At 39.3% G+C, this 15244-nt stretch overlaps 1 pseudogene; it reads right to left on the bottom strand.

Annotated features, from left to right (window-relative positions):
* Positions 1-1676: 1676 nt before the first annotated feature.
* LOC117283980 lies at positions 1677-9843 on the bottom strand (annotated as a pseudogene).
* Positions 9844-15244: the final 5401 nt, after the last annotated feature.

Raw genomic sequence — 15244 nt, 5'->3', positions numbered from 1 at the left:
GTCAAGTGCCCATCTCTCCAGGGAAGCTTTCTGTCTTGCTCCGCCTCCCCAGCCTGCGGTACTGGGGATTAAACCCACGAACTTTGCATGGAACTATATCCTCAGTCTTTTTCCTATTTTTTATTTTGAGATAGGGACATGCTAAGTCACTTAATCTTCCAGGCTGGGCTCAAATTTACAGTCCTCCTGCCTCCGCCTCCCAGAATGCTGGGATTACAAGCACATACCCCCACACCCAGCTAGGGCACAGCTTTCTTGAGCCTTGGGGGTCACGATGAAGTTTAGGCTTCTTTTGTCCCTCGCTGCTTGCCTGTAAATAGTAAATCTGCTTCTTATAATTTGTTACATGTAAATTATGTGTCACTTGGATACAGGCAATTGGTAAAATTGCAGCTCACAATGCAGGACATGCAAGTGTTCAGTCCTCTATTTCTTTTCCTTTCTTTCAGACTTCTATTTCTATGGCCAGCATAGTGGTAATCTTTGCTATCCTCCCTTGCTTATCAGTGAACTTGGTCTACGTAAGTGCAGTGCTGCATACACACCTTGTAGATCCTGGCAGGATTGATCCATCTCTCTTGTGGAAAGCAAATTGCTGAGGGGCAGCCAGGACATGATTTTCTAGTGATACAGGTATGCTTTCTTGAGGCATCTCTTGGCCTTGATGGTCAACTTAAACAAGAATTGAGAACATATTGGTTTCTTTTTGTCTGTGGTACATCATCCCCTAGAATAATAGGTAGCTATTTTTCTCTACAACTGACAATGACCAAGTTTGTTCGAAGGAATTGATTCTACTCCCTTAAAATCTTGCTTAACTGTTACAGTTGTAACAAGTATATATGCTTATAAATAAGTGAATTCAAATAATCTATTTACTGAAAAAAATTTCCCTGAAGAAATATTTTATGGTATTTGTGGTACCATTTATTGGGAAATAATAAGTTTGTTTGTTTTATCCCCAGGAACATCTAGTCTTCTTGTAATGCACATTAGCACTAAAAGAAAGGTAAGAGAAGAGACTCAGACAGAGATAAAGGTGCCTGCATTTCTCAGACAGGCAGAGACAGAGGTACTAGCATTTTTAGTAATCATAATGAGACCAGCACCCCACCCTCCTTTAAAAAACAAATGAACAAAGAGACAGGTAAAGCAACATGTAAACACAGACATTTTTCTTGATTATGACCAAAGTCCGCAAAAGAAATAATAAAACTTTAGTACACTTGAGGTCCTCCTGGATTCAATGACAGCACATCACTGGCTGGGAACAGGAACAGAATCCATTTCTAGAATCTTCTCTTAGGCTCTCATCCCAGGGCAACACAGTACCTCTTGGACACTGCATGAATTGTCATTAGCTCTCATCCTCTTAAAACAGGCAGATTCTCTCTCCCAAGAGTATCAGCGAAGTTCTTTTACTCCTGCAAGCTCCATGTAGAAGGACAGCAGCATCTTTCAGTTCAGTTGAAATAGGAGTCCCAGGTGCTATTTGAAGGCCACTTCAGAGAGGAGGGAGTGACTAGGTGGAAAGACTGCTTGCCACTCACTCCCCTGCCCACCACTACACTCACCCCACTGGAGGAGGGAGGACCCCTAACTGCAAAGAGGCTGGGTCACTGTCTGCAGATCTAATAGGTCTCTAATAGCACACTTTTCTATGCAAGAAGCTGCATTTACATTAGCACCAGAAAGAACATATGTGCACATTCTGTACTCTCCAGTGGGTAGTATTTATCATAAAAATCTAAAATATTCTTTTCAGTCTGGAATCCAATCTTCTGCTACAGCAGCACAGCATAGTAGGATTGCTTGCTGAGACCTGAAGGGTATAGGTCTAAATCAGATAATAGATCAGTGATGGTGAACTTTTACAATTTTTTGGCAGGGGGGGGCTACCAGGGATCGAATCCAGGACCTTGCGCTTGCAAGGCAGGTGTGGTGCCACTGAGCTAAATCCCCAGCCCTACAATTTTCTTTCTTTCTTCTTTTTTTTTTTTTTGAGGATTGAACAGTAAGTAACTTTATTAATATAAGAAAGTGAATTCACATGAGAACTGGAAAGTGCTAAGGATGTAGGTAGAAAACAGTAATTATTTAACTGTCTCAAGACAATAGCTAGACGTACTAGACAGTAGTAAACTAATAGTCTGACATGTAGCCCTCAAAGTAACCACACTGAAGAGGTACACAGATGTAGACACTGACCCTGCCCTGTCTGGAAGTCTTGCCTCAAATCAGCTGGAAAAGGTAACCAGTATGGCTGGATTCTGAAGGATGGGGATCTATGTAGTCAAAGGTTTTAGAAGGTAAGGCTACTGCTAATATACTTTCTTCGAATACATGAATTGTGGCTTTCCTACAACCCTACAGGAGGGAAAATTAGCCCGTAGGCTGAGTTGAATAGACACAAAACAGACCCCAAGCTTCCAATTACTGATCCAGTGAGTCATCTTCACTTCACTTTGATGCTCATTGTTCTGATGTGGGCCTCTGTCTGTCCATGAACAATCCATTCCTGCAAGTCAGACATGCTGTGGAGGAATGCCAGCCAGTTTTTTGAGAAGGGGTCTGGCTATGTTGCTCGTACTGGCCTCAAACTCCTGGGCTTGAGTGCCTCAGCTTCCCAAGTAGATGAGCACACACGACCACACTGGCTCCTTTATTGTAAATGAGAAAAATTTAAATGTGTTATATGGCCTAAAACTCTTAAACAGTTTCCTATATAATAAAGCCTAGCAAAAACATTTATGTAGCAAATATATTGAGATGTTAGGTGGTAAAACTGCTTTAAATAGTTAATAGAGTTGGTAGGAAAGGACTGCTTTGTGACTACAACTTCTTGGCACTGTTTGTGAGCTTCATAATGTCCATGAGGGATTCAGGTGCTTTGTCGAAAGTGTTACCTCAAGACTGTGCCTGTGCTTCATTTTGCTTGTTCTACTGGGTTCGAGCATGTACGTATAAGCACGTCCTGTGTAAAAGCAACAGCGGGAAAGCATGAAGCTTGGGTATGCGGACCCAAAGTCTTCCACAGGGAGCTAGGGAGATGGTCTGCAGGGTCCACCGTAAATCACCTGCACTATGCAGAGGAAGGAAAAGGTGCAGCTGGTGAAAAAATGCAGTCACTGTTCTCATTGTGTGTTAAAGCAAATGTGCCATTCTGGTTCTCTCTGGCAACATTGCGTAGTTGGTAGCCAAACCCAGAGGCTGGAGCCAAGTTGCTTGGAAAATTAACAGTAAACATGGAACTCCCCAGGCATGCTGAGGGTAGTGGAAGGCCCTGGCTTCACCGGAGCTCTAATAGTAGAGGGTCCTCGTCAGCACTGTGAGGGCGGGTTGGAGTCTGCGCTCGCTTGTGCATGTTTGTGGTATTACTGTGCCCTTGTTCCAGTCTCATTTACCCTCCCCTCACCTGTGGCCACACATTCCCTTTCTTTGCTTTCCTAACCCCAAAATCCCGTTATCTAGGCGGTAGCTTCTGGCTGGCTACAAGTAGCAACTGTGGTGTCGTCAACCTGGGGCAAAAATCAACCATCCCTGCCTGGAGTCACACTTGTTTGTAGGCACAGCCGAGGACGGAGAAGCAGCCTTTCCACTTTACCCTCGAGGGCTTTAACGCGCCTGTTAGTATCTTCAACCGTGGCGAAAATCTTCTCAAGCATAGCCTCAGTGGTGCCTGCCGTCCTCCGTACTTTCAGGCTGTGCGTCTTTGGCTCGTCATCGTCAGCCTGGTCGTTGTGGGGCTGATCCTCTCGGAGAGCCGCCGGAGCGCCTCCTCCACGCCTTCCTCTGCGCTCTGGAACAGCTCAGAACCGCTGGGCTGCTGCACCGCTGCTTTCCTCGCGGGGGCCTCTTGCACCTTGTGCAGTGCAGGGGCCACTTGGGCGTGGACAACAGTAATTTAAGCGGAGTCTGTTCTTCCCGCAGTGCGGCTTCCTGTTGTGGAGTATGGCCCCGAGCTCTTCTAATGGAGCAGAGCTGCTCTACAAGCGCACCGTCCATCTGTCCTTTCTTCCTGAAGCCCGAGTCCCAGGTCACTGTGTGGTGAAGGACCGCTTTCGGAAGACTCCGGGCGCTGCCTGAATCCCTTGGCCACTGACTCCCTATCACCGCGACTTCCAATTCTGTCCTCAGAGCCCCTACAGACAGCCCACTGTGGCACATTTCCCATAGGTTTGCTACCATGGTGATAGATCATAAAGCAATCTCTGTTCTTCTCCATTCAGATGGACAAACAGAAATTAAATGTAAGCTTCATTGCATTTCACATTGGGAACCATGAAGCCGACTACAGATAACTACACTGAGGCTGGGATACTACAGACACCTGGGCAAGTCAATGCCAGGGCAGAAAAACTCCTGACACATAATGTTGATCATCAGGATTTGATTTGGATGGAGATCGCGGTACTGGAAACGTGCATCAGGATTAAGTGTCCACTGAGGCTCACTCTTGTGCAGGTGGTAACAGATTTGTGACAGGAGCTATAGTTTGGGTGGATTTATCTCATAGTCGTGCCATAGTCATGCCTGATAAAGTCTTTAAGATCTGTAAAGCATAAGGGCTGACAATGTTTGGTCCGCAGTCATATCTTCCAATCCCACCAAACTACAAAACTTATGTCCTGGTGCCACAATCCTTTCCTGGGTGGTAAATCTGGTGTCGGAGGATCCTGAAGTCCTGGCAGGTCATCTGGTGCATGCTTTGTCCAAAGGGAACCGTGGAAGCTTCTCCTTTGGCTCTATAAATACCACCGACTAACAGAAAAGCAATGCTAACAATCTGATCCAAATCAAAAGTGGTTATGCACCATCATTTTTCTGACAAGCAATGGACAATTTCCGATTCAGTCTCCAAGCTCTCTGTGCTATAGCAACTGCATTAGGATAATGCTTCCTCTTTGCTACAGAGCAGCTTTTCTTCACAGATGCTCACAGGAGTATACTTGGGCCTTTTAGGTGTGCCCCTCCTCCCCAATACCAGGGATCGAACTCAGGACCTTACACTTCCCCAGCAGGTGTGGTACCACTGAGCTACATCTCTGGCTAGGATTGTTTAGGTTTTGCATCCTTCTCTAGGGGAGGCTTTTTTTCAATCCCTTGTTTGCAAAGATGTATTTGATTTTTTTTTTTTTTTTTTTTTTTTTTTTTTTTTTTTTTTTTTTGGTACCAGGGATTGAACTCGGGTCCTTGCGCTTGTGAGGCAGGCCACCGAACAGCTGAGCTAAATCCCCGGCCCTCAAAGATGTATTTGAATCTGTCTTTGCTGTCCATGTCCATCCTGTTGGCTTTTCCTCCTCACTATCTCCTGCTTTATCTGTTCAAGGGCTCTGATCTTTTTACCTCCAACTACTGGCCCAGAAGCTGCTGGCCAAGTTGGGGGCATGATATAATTCATCCCAGATCTGTGACACCTTCACCTTCTGTCTCATCATCATGGTGAAACAAAGTTTGTGTGGATTATATATGAGATCCGATCTATTTCTCCAGTCCTTTTTATTTTTTTGAAATGGTCTTACTTTGTAATTTAGGCTGGCCTCAAACACAAGGAGATCCTCCTGCCTCAGCCTCCCAAGTGCTGGGACTACAGGCATGTGCCACCCTTCCAGTTCCTCTAAAAAAATTTTTTTAAAAGGCATTCTCTTTGGAGAATATATGTAAATAATTCATTTAAAGATTATACCACCAATTAATAGCTTAAAACTAGTCAGAGACAAGAGACAGAGACAGAGAATACCATATCTGAAGAATGGGCAGAAGGCATTCTGTAGAAAACAAAAATCCTACTTAGTAGAAATCCTATTTAGCGATGCCATTAATAAGGATTTGGTACCTGGTGAATTCTACCAATCACTTAAAAATTAACAACAATTATTCTCAAACATTGCCTAAAAAAAAAAAAAATTGAAGAAGACATTTTCTACCTCATTCCATGAGGCCAGCATTACCCTGAAGACAAAGGCACTGCAAGAAAGCTACAGACCAATCTTATAGCACTGATGCAAGGACCCTCAACAAAATATGGCAACCTGCATTTGGTAAAGCATTAAAAGGTTTATATAGCAAAAAAAAAAAAAAAAAAGATTTGGTACACAGAGTAAAATTTAGGTTTCAGTTTAAATTTAAATGTTCCTTTTTCCAGGAAGTACTTTTCTCATCCTCTTAGACTAATGTAAACGCTCCTGCTCTGAACTTACCAAATCCAATGAGACACACTTACACTAATTAATGTACTCTACATTATTCATCAGAAAAAAATTTTTAAGGAGGAAAGGCTTATTTTGACTCAAAGTTTGTAGAGGTTTCAGTTCATAGTTGGCTGGCTCCAAGCCAGGGTGGCTTGGCAGAGGGGCACTGCAGAGGAGAAATAGTCTGTGGCCAACAGGCAGGAGACAGTGAAGCGGCCAGCCTATTTATTTGATATTTAAATTTAACTGAGCATCCTGTATTTTATCTGATAATTCTACCTATATTTAATTTCTTAAAATACCTAACATACTTCTCATTTAAGAAAGTAAACTCTTCAAAGTCAAGAACTATTTCTGTCTGAGCATGTTTGCATTTCTAGGGCTTGGTATGGTGCAGGACATATGATTAGGGAGTTAATAAAGATTTATAGAATAAAACAAAAATTATTGCAATATTTAATAGAGAGTAAGAATTTTTGTAGGTGGTTATAAAGACTCAGATTTAATGGTAAACTTTATGTAAACCATCCTGAGATAAAAGAGAGACTTACATAGAAGAGGGTTAAAAGAATATAGATTTGATTAATGCAATAAAAGAAGACATCATATTAAACTAGAAGAGATAAATCCCTAGCTTCAATGGCTACTCACTGAAGGAAAAATATAGATCCCATTCCCAATGAATATTAGCTATGATGTGTTGATACATTATGAGATTTTGCTGAAATTAACTTTCCACTGAAGTGTTCACAGTTTTCCTTTCCTCATAACTTTCCTTTCCCTTTAAGTGTTCACAGTTTTTACTCCACAGTGGGAACTTGGTCTTTCTCAGCTATTTCTGGTTGTTGTTACTACAAAAAACCCTCCTGATATTGTAGGACGTGAACAGGGGTGGCTGAGTCAAACACATTAGTTGGATTGTGCCAGCCAGAGTCATTATAATTAGGATGACCAGGAGAACTGCTGTCTCTCAGCCTCCTTATTTCAGTTTGGTATGCTACACATTTCACTTGCAAGAGGAGAGTGCCAGCCTGTTTCCCAGCCAAATAAATTGCTTCTGATACCTAAGTTCTTTTTGTTTTTGAGGTACTACAGACTGAAACTGGAGCCTTCACACTAAGCTATATCTCCAGCCTTTTAAAAAAATTTGGTGGGGGTGCTGGGGATTTAGCACATTGGTTCCGCTGCCTGCCTCATCAGCGCAAGGACCAGAGTTCGATCCTCAGTACAAAAAAATAGTAATAACAAAATAAATAAATAAATAAGGTTTTTTTGTTTTTGTTTTTGTTTTTTTTGAGACAGGGTGTCACCAAGCTGCTGAATTGCAAGGGCTGGCTAAAACTTGTGATCATCTTGCCTCAGCCTCTCAGAGTGCTGAGATTACAGGTGTGTACCACCATGCCCAGCTCTGTTTGTTTTTTAAAGTATATTTACATACTATTTCATTTCAGGCATTCAGCTTTGTTTATGCTATTCCTTTTTCCTAAACAGAATTTTCTTTCATCACTGGTTAAAATCAACTCTCTGACAATTACATGCCTGCATCCCCCAGCCAAACTGTAATCATGCTCCCTGGACCCACTTGATGGTGTGCCTGTCAGTGCCGCCCACAATCATGCTACATTTTCTTACTCTCTCACTATATCATGAAAAGGAACTGTCTCTCTTGTTCTGCTCAGTTTGTAACAGCTTCAGAGATCTAAGTGAAAAGGGCTCTGGAGTCAACCTGAATACCATCCTAGGCCTTCACTTCTTTTCTTTTTCTTTCCTGTTTTATTCCTGGGGATTGAACTAAGGGCATCTGCATGTTGAGCTTGCACTCTACCACTAAACTTCATTCCCAGTCCTTCCTTCCTTTTCTTTTTTGTTTTTCTAGTACTGGGATTGAACTCAGAACCTTGCACTTGCCAGGCAGGTGCAGCGCTACCGAACTACATCCCCAGCCTCCTTTCTTTCTAATACTAGACACTGAACATTCATTTGGGCAATGGTTTTTAGACTGTTTGTTATTGCTGATGTTCCAAAATGAAAAATACAATTTACCTCAATATACTACACACATGTGTACAGTCATATATATGACAACAATAAGAATTTCACCAGACCACATTTACTTTTATAATATGCAGTGATGATTCAAAGCCCTTGGACTGGAAAAAACTATATTAAAGGATGACTAGAGCTCTTCATAGACAAATGTTTACGAGCTCATGAATGCCTAGATGATTGTTAAACTGGAAACCACTCGGTTATAGCCTCTCCCCACAAAGGAGTAGTCACACACACGATTAGCTGCTTAGCTAGAAATAAATGACTCACATGACTATTTGTCTATGTGGTAAAAGGCAAAGCTGATGTAAGAACCAGTAAAGTATAATCACTGAGGGAATGGGAAAGAGTGCTGTCCTATTGTTCTTCTGTTGTTCACCAGCGCGAACTCTACTGAAGTAGCCTCTGTAATTCAGAGGCTGAAACTTAAATCCTGAATTGGAGTAAGGGACTAAACTACTAAGATGATTTCTAAATTACTTTCTAATCCTAAAGCTTTATTCCTTTGGCAAATATTCACTGATTGTTTCATATATGTTATGCATTATGCCTGGAGATAGGAACACAATAGGAAAAACAATACTGATGTGTTTGGAAAGCTATTATTCAAGCTTAAGACATGGACAGCAAGCAAGTAAATAGAATGTAAATTCATGTCATGAAAAGCTAACAAAGTTCAAAGATAGAGAATAATAGGGATGACTTACTATTTTTGTTACCTGCTATTATTAATCACTGCCCTTGCTATTATTGTAGAATAGTATTGATATAATAGTCATCACCATTACTGTGATAGGATGGTAAAGAAAGATCTTTCTAGGAAGGTGACATTTAAGCTGAAACCTGAAGAATGAGAAGAAGCCAGCTACGGACTGATCCAAGAGGGCAGCTTCTCTGGTAGTAGAATAGCAACTACAGAGGTCCTAATTCAGGGAAGAGCATGTTATATTCCAGCAACTAACAGAGGACTGGTGTGCATGGAGTAGTTAGCCAGGGGCAGAAAGTGCATCAGGTGAGTCGAGAGGAGTGGAAAGATCAGGCCTTGGGAGCCAGAGTATGGAGTCTGGATTCTATTCTTTATCAAATTAGCAGCCAGCAAAAGGATTTAAACAATGAAGTGAATTATATGACTTTAAAAGAACAATGGATATTGTGAGGGGATGTGTTGGAGGTGAGGAAGAGTAGAAGGAAAATTGGTTTAGGGGACCAGGCAAGAGACAGTGGGGACTTGGATTATGTTAGTGGTAAACTCTAAAATCCTGTTTTGTTTACAATTCATGGACAATGAGAAAGCATTTCTGAATGTTAATTTGAAAGATGTATTTTGCCTTCAAGCATGCATTTTTTTTCCATCTTTGTTAAATTGTTTAAATTCAAGGGGCTTCAAATGTGTGTGTTCACCCACATGCCCATACATGCAAGGTGGTAGTGGTGGTTGCTTTTAATATCCCAGAGAGCTTTGTGTGTAGGAGTTGTTTGGAGGGAAGACAGATTGGTGGAAAGAAGAGGCGGGTGCCAATGCAGAATAAGGCAGAGACACATACGTAGCTCCATGAAACTCTGTTAGAGATGCTGTATGAAGAAAGCCTGCAGCATCCGCCATCTTTAAAGCCAGATGGCCTTCTCGGCTGTGCCCTCCCCTGCTGGCACCGCTGCCGCCATCTTCAGTGCTAGAAAGGTAGCCACGCGGGCACCCCCGAACCACCCCCAACCTTCCCCCTCGTGCTTTTAGACCTCCTGATTGTGCCAGTCTTTGGACCTACTCTGTAGAGGCAGAGGTGGTCATAAAGAGTATTTTCTGGCTCTTTCAACTTTGAACATCTTTAAAGAAGTGGTGGGGAAAACTTATAGTAAAACTTAGTGGAGTTCAGCCCTTTAGGAGGTCGGGGAACTCAGTCTGGTCCTTGCAGCCCGAGATCAGTCTGCTTTGTGGGGGTTCTGCCACCAGCTAGCTGAGGTCAGGGGACTCGGCTCTGCACATGGCAGCACATACTGTATATTATGACAGCAGTGATATAGTCTGAAAGAGGCCTTTAAACTCATTTTTGTTTCTTTCTTTTTTTATCCTACTCTGCAAATTCTTTTTTTTCTTTTTGTTTTCTTTCTCTAACTCATTCTCTTACTCCACTATAATATCCCTCATCACTCATTTTGTTTCTGCTCTTGTCCTAATTCAGATTTCTTCTTTTATTATTTTTTTCTCTTTTCTTTATGTTCTTTTCTTATGTGTTATTCTACCTCACTCAAGGGTTACTATATTTCTATTTTGTTTGTTCTTTTTGAATTTAACAATTTCCTGATGATTATCTGGTCATTCTATGCCTTTTGGCTTCATATGAAACCTTCTCTAATTCTTATACTTATTTACTCCTCTTGTCTTAACTTTGTTTTAAGCCCCCATTGTAAATGGTAAATATCCTTACTGAAAAGTTTATTTACTGTAAGCATACTTTGGATTACTTCTTGATCTTAATTAAATTTATATGATTTGAAGGTGATAGATTGATGACTACCATAAGTGATCAATTTGCAAGTTGTGCTTCATTATAGTGTGGTGCTGATTGTATCAATTAGGATAAAGGATTGTGATTGATTCAATGAGCTGTCTTCTTCAGTATGATGAAAATGAGAATGTCTATGAATCATTAGAGACCCATGGGCAGCAGCCCAACTATATCAGGAAGATTTAAGTAGTAATCTAAAGGTTAATAACTAAGGATAACCCAACAACAATAGTAAAAATGAGAAAATGCTTAAGCAAGATACAGGGACAGACTTCCAGTTCACCAATGGCAAAAAGTGGGTAAAATGAGGATGAAAAATGTGATACTGAATCATCAGAACACCCTGAACTCAAAGCACAGGAAGTAACAAAACTGATCAATCAGACTCTAGAGAAATATAAAACCTAAGTAATTTCCCAGATAATCATAGAGATGACAAGCAAAATGAAAGTTATAATTTGTGGCTCTAGAACAGAAACTGAGAGGAAAATACATGAGCTCAGGACCATGATAGAAGCCATGAATGCCCAGCATAAGAAAGAATTGGAAACAATAAATGCCCAATACAAGACAGAAATGGAATCCATAGGACAGATTCAAACAGATATCCAGGAGATTAAAAACTCCATTGAGAGTGTTCACAAAAGAATAAAAGAGTCCAAAGATAGAATCTCAGATATAGAAGATAAAATTGCAGTCAGTGACCATGAAAAGAGAGGTCTCTTAAAAACAGCAGGAGATCATGAGAAATTGATACTACTCTTAGATGATACTAAGAAGAATAACATAAGATTGATAGGAATTCAAGAAGTAGTAGGAGAAAATGTAAATGACTTAAAAAAGCTGTTCACAGAATTAATTATAGAAAACTTCTCAAATAGAGGGGAAGAATTTGACATATAGATAAGTGAGACATACAGAACTCCAACTAGCCGTGATAAAAAAAAAAAAATCTACAACTAAACATATAATAATCAAGATCCCAGAAACCCAAGAGAAGAACAAAATACTACAAGCAGTAAGAAGCAAGAAACAAATTACATGCAAAGGAAAGCCTATCAGAATTACAGCAGACTTTTCAATACAAACCCTTAGGTTAAGGAGAGCCTGGAATGAGATATTTCAAGTACTAAAAGAGAACAACCTCTAACCTAGACTGATGGATCCTGCAAAATTCTCTTTCAAAATGGATAGGGAAATAAGATACTTCCACGACAAAGAACACCTGAGAAACTTTATGAATACCAAACCAGCACTACAATGAATTCTAAACAATATCCTAGAAAAAGACATTGAAGGTAACAACACAATGAGGCCCAACAGAACAAATCAAATAGGCAAGCCAAGAAACTAAAAGGAGAAGGCAAAAAAAAAAACAACACATGATAATAATAACTTAGTACATATCGGTTATAACCATCAATATTAACTGCCTCAATTCACCAATCAAGATAAATTGACCAGCAGAATGGATTAAGAAGCAAGATCCAATAATATGTTGTATACAAGACACATCTAGTGTAAAAAGAAGCCCATAGACTGAAAGTGAAAGGATAGAAAACTTCTTCATGTAACAGGAGCTCCCCTCACCCAAAAAGTAGGGCTAGCAATCTTATTCACAGACAAAGTAAGTTTCAAACTTAAACTGATTGAAAGAGACAAAGAAGCTCACTACATCCTTGTGAAGGGAACAATTCAAGAGGAAGAGAAAACAAATAATTTATTTTTAATTTATTGAGTATGTCAGAAAGTCAGAAAGTATATATGCTTTTTTTTCCTCTTTTCTTATTTTTTTTAATTTTTCTTTTTCTTCCTCTGATGCTGAGGATTTAACTTGGCACATTGTTTTTGTTTGTTTGTTTGTTTATTTGTTTTTGGTACCGGGGATAGAACTCGGGTCCTTGCACTTGCAAGGCAGGCCACTGAACCGCTGAGCTAAATCCCCAGCCCAAACTTGGCACATTGTTCTGGCTAGGCAAGTGCAGCACTACTGACTTAAATCTCAGGCTTTACAATTCATATTTTTAAAATTTATCAATACATTAATCCTTGTCTCTATATGTTGGTCTGCCAGATTGATGAGTTATTTTGGTTCTCATTTTCTTTGCTTTTTTATTTGAGAATTTATGAAATCTCTATATATGAGTAGTATAAAAAGTATTAAGGCCCATCTGTCATTTTCCTCTTTCATCTCTGCTTTCTACAAACTTCCTTTTCTGTCACTACAGCTCGTTTGGTTGGAAATTTGTTAAGATGAATGTTGTTATGTTATCAATATATCTTTGTACTTATTTTCTGATGACAAATATTAATTTTTAAGTATTTTTTATTATAACTATACTTAATCATTAATATCATTTAGTATCTAATACATATTACAAATTTTCCAACTCCTTCAAAGATGATATTTGTTTTTTCTCAAATTACACAAATTACCAACATTCCACACATCACTGCACTATTTTATTATACCTAAGTATATATTGTACTGTAGAAAATATGCACTGGGCATATATGTGGGGGGTATATTTTTACATATATGTGTGCACTGAGAAACATGGGCATGAATGTGGTAGGATTGTGCACATTTGGCATATTGATAGTTTTTCTGGCAATCTTATGATTTCTTTAAATTACATGCTTGACTTCATAGTCATTCGTTTGGGAAGAATATTGGGGTTAAATTCTATCATTATGCTTATAAAAATATAATAAAAATAAGTATGGGATATAATAAAATAGAAACAGAAAAATCTGATCTTAAAAATGTGAATTTTTCATTCCTGAAAGCAAGTATCACTTTGATTCCCAAACCAGGGAAAGATACAACTAAAAAGGAGAACTACAGACCAATCTCCTTAATGAATATAGATGCAAAAATCCTTAATAAGATACTAGCAAACAGAATACAGAGGATTATTAGGAAGATCATCCATCCTGACCAAGTTGGATTTATTCCAGAGATGCAAGGGTGGTTCAACATACAAAAGTCAATAAATGTAATACATTATATTAACAAAGTCAAGTACAAAAACCATATGATCCTCTCAATAGATGCAGAAAAAGCATTTGATAAAATTCAACACTCATTCATGATAAAAATCCTGCAAAAAATTGGAATAAATGGTCTATACCTCAATTTAATAAAGGCTATCTATGAAAAACCGTCAGCCAACATCATATTGAATGGCCAAAAACTGAAAACCTTCATGTTAAAATTAGGAACAAGACAAGGATGCCCATTATCACCACTTCTCTTCAACATAGTTCTGGAAACATTAGCCACAACAATTAAACAAGAGAAATAAATTAAAGCAATAAAGATAGGAAAGGAAGAAGTTAAACTGTCATTATTTGCTGATGATATGATACTCTACATTGAAGATCCAAAAAACTCCACCAAAAAACTTCTAGACTTAATTGACAGATTCAGTAGAGTATCTGGATACAAGGTGAATACCCAAAAATCAATAGCCTTTTTATACACAAATAACAGACACACAGAAAGAGAAATAAGGGAAAAAATTCCTTTTACAATAGCATCCAAAAAAATGAAGTATCTAGGAATCAATCTAACAAAAGAAACAAAAGATCTCTACACTGAAAACTACAGCACTCTGAAAAAAGAAATCGAAGAGGATATAAAAAAATGGAAAGATATCCCCTGCTCCTGGGTAGGAAGAATCAACATAGTGAAAATGGCCATACTACCAAAACTGCTATATACATTCAATGCAATGCCAATTGAAATTCCAACACTATATTTCACAGAACTAGAAAAAAGAATCCAAAAATTCATTTGGAACCACAAGAGACCTAGAATAGCAAAAGCCATTATAGGCAACAGTCACATGGCACCAGGTGTAACAATTCCCAATTTGAAACTATACTACAAAGCCACTGTGATAAAATCAGCATGGTACTGGCAAAGAAATAGGCCTGAGGATCAATGGAACAGACTGGAAGACACAAAAACAAATGCAGATGTACTCAGCTACCTCATCTTCGACAAAGGAGCTCACCATCCTCAGTGGAGGAAAGATAGCCTCTTTAATAAATGGTGTTGGAAAAACTGGATATCAACCTGTCACAGATTAAAATTAGACCCTTATCTTTCGCCATGCACTAAATTAAAATCCAAATGGATTAAAGATCTAAATATTAAAACAGAAACATTAAACTTGCTGGAAAGTAAGTTAGGCAGAACTCTGGAAGACATTGGTATAGGAAAAGACTTTATGAACAAATCCTCAGTAGCACGGGAACTAGCAGAAAGAATCAACAACTGGGATCTCATCTTACTAAAAAGCTTCTGTACTTCAAAAGAAACCATTAGCAGAACTAAGAGACAATCTACAATGTGGGAAAAAATTTTTACCAGCTGTACCTCAGACAAAGGACTATTATCAAGGATATATAAAGAACTCAAAACAATCAGTCCCCCCAAATATAAAGACCCGATCCAAAAATGGGCATCCGAAATGAACAGACATTTCTCAT

Source organism: Fukomys damarensis, unplaced genomic scaffold (assembly GCF_012274545.1).
Source record: "Fukomys damarensis isolate Sample0158 unplaced genomic scaffold, DMR_v1.0_HiC HiC_scaffold_33, whole genome shotgun sequence".
NCBI classification, from domain to species: domain Eukaryota; kingdom Metazoa; phylum Chordata; class Mammalia; order Rodentia; family Bathyergidae; genus Fukomys; species Fukomys damarensis.
The sequence above is the reverse complement of the archived record's forward strand: the minus strand, read 5'-3'. Positions and strand labels throughout refer to the sequence as shown.